Raw genomic sequence first — 3,830 nt, 5'->3', positions numbered from 1 at the left:
CGGAATACTTCATGAGGGTGATTGCTTGCTTGCTTGCTGGAAGTTCGGTGTGGTCTACGATCAATGGAGCTTGCCACGTAGGCGGAGAGTGTACAGGGATTTGTTGGCCGAGGATCACGTGTGTGGATATTGGGCTTCGGAGAGAATTTTATGCGTCAAAGATAGCCTTTGTCCGGCCGGGCCCGGCCCGGCCCGGGCCAAGCAAAACTGGTGCCGGTGTCCAGGCCTGAACGGTCCGGTCCAATTTTTTATTTTTTTATTTTTAATTTTCAAGAATACATACCAAAAACTTTAAAAAAATTGATAAAAAATAATCATATTATTAATCACTTGTAATTATATAATTTACAAATACAAAATATCATAAATATTAAAATGATAAAAAATAAAATTTTTATTAATAATCAGGGGTTGTTTGGTTGTTGGTAAAATTGTGTATTTATGACACAACTTTGAAAGTTGTTGTCCATCTCATCAATTTCACTTGTATATTTTTTCTTTGTTTGTTTTTTATTCCATTGGAATCATAAATTGCTTGTTTGGTTTGGAAATGTAACTTTAATTGTTTGTTTGGAAAGTGTAAAAAGTGGTCCCTACTCAAATGATCATATTGGTTGGAATTATTTTTTATTATTTTTTTCTGACTTTAATGTCAGATTTCTTCTAAAATCATGTTTTTTTTATGAAATCACTTTACAAGCCACATCAGCATATGAAACCACTTTACATTATTTTCACAACTACAAACAAACAATTGAAAGCGATGAAAGCTGACATTGGGACCCACTTTTTTACACTTTCCATCCTTTTACATGGTAAAAACATACAACCAAATAGCCCCTCAGTTAATCATATGAGAAACCATAATTTAACAATTAACTAAAAATATCTACATATGGAAAAAAAACCATAATTTAACAATTAACTAAAAATCTCTACCTATGAAAATGACCGGGCCAACTAGGTCATTTTTATTTTTTTTATTTTTTGTGTGAAATATTACTAAAAATGATTAATCTTATTATTTTTATATAAGTATGTATTAGTATATACTTACAAGTTATTATATAACTATATATTATATATACATATATTATATGTAAATATATTGTATATACTTATAAGTTATAACTTTAGAGAGAGAGAGAGAATCACATAAGTATATATTACTTATTTATAAATATGTATTATATAGTTATACATGTATTTGTTACCTACTTACATTATGCTTATTTAAGTACAGTTGTACATTTTACTTATATGATATACTTATATATATACTAGATGCAATATACTTATATATTATTATACTTATGCACTTATATAATATACTTATATAACTACAATTCTATAATATACACATATAAGTATACTTATAACTTATATATATATATATATATATACACACACACACACACACACACATGTATTACATATATTGTACATACTTATAAATTATAGCATGAGAGAGAGAGAACCACATAAATATATATTACGTATTTATAAATACATATTATATAGTTATATATGTATTTGTTACATACTTACATTATGTTTATTTAAGTATAGTTATATAGTTTACTTATATGATATACTTTAGTTTTATATATACTAGATACAATATGCTTCTATATAATCATACTTATACACTTATATATACTTATATAACTGTAATTCTATAATATACACATATGAGTATACTTATAACTACATTATATATTTATATTGTTATATCTTAGTATCTATATCTATATCATGCTAAGTGTGTGTGTGTGTCCAACTATATATTATATATACATATATTATATGTAAATATATTGTATATACATAATATACTTATAAGTTATAACTTGAGAGAGAGAGAAAGAGAGAGAGAGAGAGAATCACATAAATATATATTATATATGTATTTATTACATACTTACATTATGCTTATTTAAGTATAGTTATACAGTTTACTTATATGATATACTTTTATATATATTAGATGCAATATACTTGGCTGTGCACTGGTCCGGGCCCGGCCGGGCCTTGAGCCCGAATGGATAGCCCTAGTCAAAGATACTTATGGGTCCAAGCTACCTATTTAGAGTTAAAAAGTAGCTCAACTAGACGGAAAAAGATTTAATAATGTTGATTATGAGGGGTTTTAGCATTCAGTCAATACAAAACTATTGTCTACATTCTTCTTAAATTCGATTATGATTATAGAAAATAATTTAATATTATACTAGCTTCTATTTTTTATATAAAATAAATCAACAATTTTCATATAATTTATAAATAATGGTGACGATGAAGATATTGTTCTGTTTTTGACAAAAATGTTCTTTAAAACGACAAGCCATAATATTTATAAATCTCTATCTTCTCACTTAAAGTATGATTTTCCCCTTTTATTAATTGAGATAAACATTTTTTGGATGCCATTTTCAGTGTTACCAAAATAATATTTGCCTCTGAGGTAAGACTATATTTTTTTTCTCATAAACTAAAACATAGAACTAATTTGATTTGATTATAAAGAGGAGAAATGTTTTCCCTTTTTGACAAAATATGGATGCATTTTCTTACAAAGATACAACATGCAAATAATACGTATACAATCTTATACATATGCGTTCACATTATATCTCATTGTGTAAGGAAGTTGTCTTGTATCTATTCAATTGTGTGGAGTTTGATTTTTAAAAAGGGCATGGAGTAGGATTTAGTCCTCCACGGATAGAGAGTAAGATGTGTTAAACCCTAGAGGGGGGTGATTAGGGTCTTATGCTAATCTAATCCGATTAAATGCCAATTAAAATTAATTAACAAGTTATCCTAGCAAATATGAAATACCACAAGATATATAAGCTAGGATAAGCAATGCAAACAAAAAGATATATCCTATATGATGAATATGTATATGCAAGGATATATAAACTAACACAAGATGATATATCCTATCAAAGAGATATACAATGTGATATATGTAAGGATATGCAAACACAAGGGTAAACAATCTAAACTAGATAGTGGGCAATATAATCAATAAGCAATATACAAAGGCGATATAAGATATGAACATAAAAGTAAGTGCGCCAATGCAATCACAAACAACCAATATGATTACGAAGTTCGGTCCCCACGACCTACGTCTCCGCTCCTCACCTCGAGGAGATCTCCACTATCACAACCGGGTTTTCTACGTTCACCCGAACAACGTTTACACCTCACAATACAATCACTATGCAATCACACCTTACACACTAAGTGTTGGTCCTAGCCCGTGTCCTCCTCCTCAAGTGCTCGGTTACAACCTTTCCCTAGGCACGTCAACCGACGCCACTCCTCTTGGATTCGACCCCGTCTCTCACCACACACTTCTCTCGGTGTACAAGTGTATTACAAGTGAATCCTCACAATTAGGCTCAATACAAAGTGTTTGTTCTCTACAATGAATGAGAACGAATTATAAGCTCACTCTCTAAGTTACACAATCTCACAACCCAATTATACTATGAATGTAAATACAATAAGCTCAATAGGTTGTGTGTGAACAAAGAGATAATAAAATCAACTAAACTCAATATGAACACTAGCTTAATAAAATGACAATCAAACAATATAAAATATAAAGCTAGATTGAGTTTAGAAAACTTCTCAATAGATCAAGAGTGGAAGGAGAAGAGTTGGATGCTCAAACACCAATAGATGATCTCCTCAAGCTCTTGTGGAAGTGATTCACAAAACCAAAACACTCAAATGCTTAAAAGCTTATAAACACACTTAAACCAAACATAAACCCTTGATTAAAACTTTCTTAAACTTGTTTTTAAAACTCTCTT

Source organism: Asparagus officinalis, chromosome 2, assembly GCF_001876935.1.
Source record: "Asparagus officinalis chromosome 2, Aspof.V1, whole genome shotgun sequence".
In the NCBI taxonomy this organism is placed as follows: Eukaryota; Viridiplantae; Streptophyta; class Magnoliopsida; order Asparagales; family Asparagaceae; genus Asparagus; species Asparagus officinalis.
Note: the sequence above shows the minus strand (reverse complement) of the source record.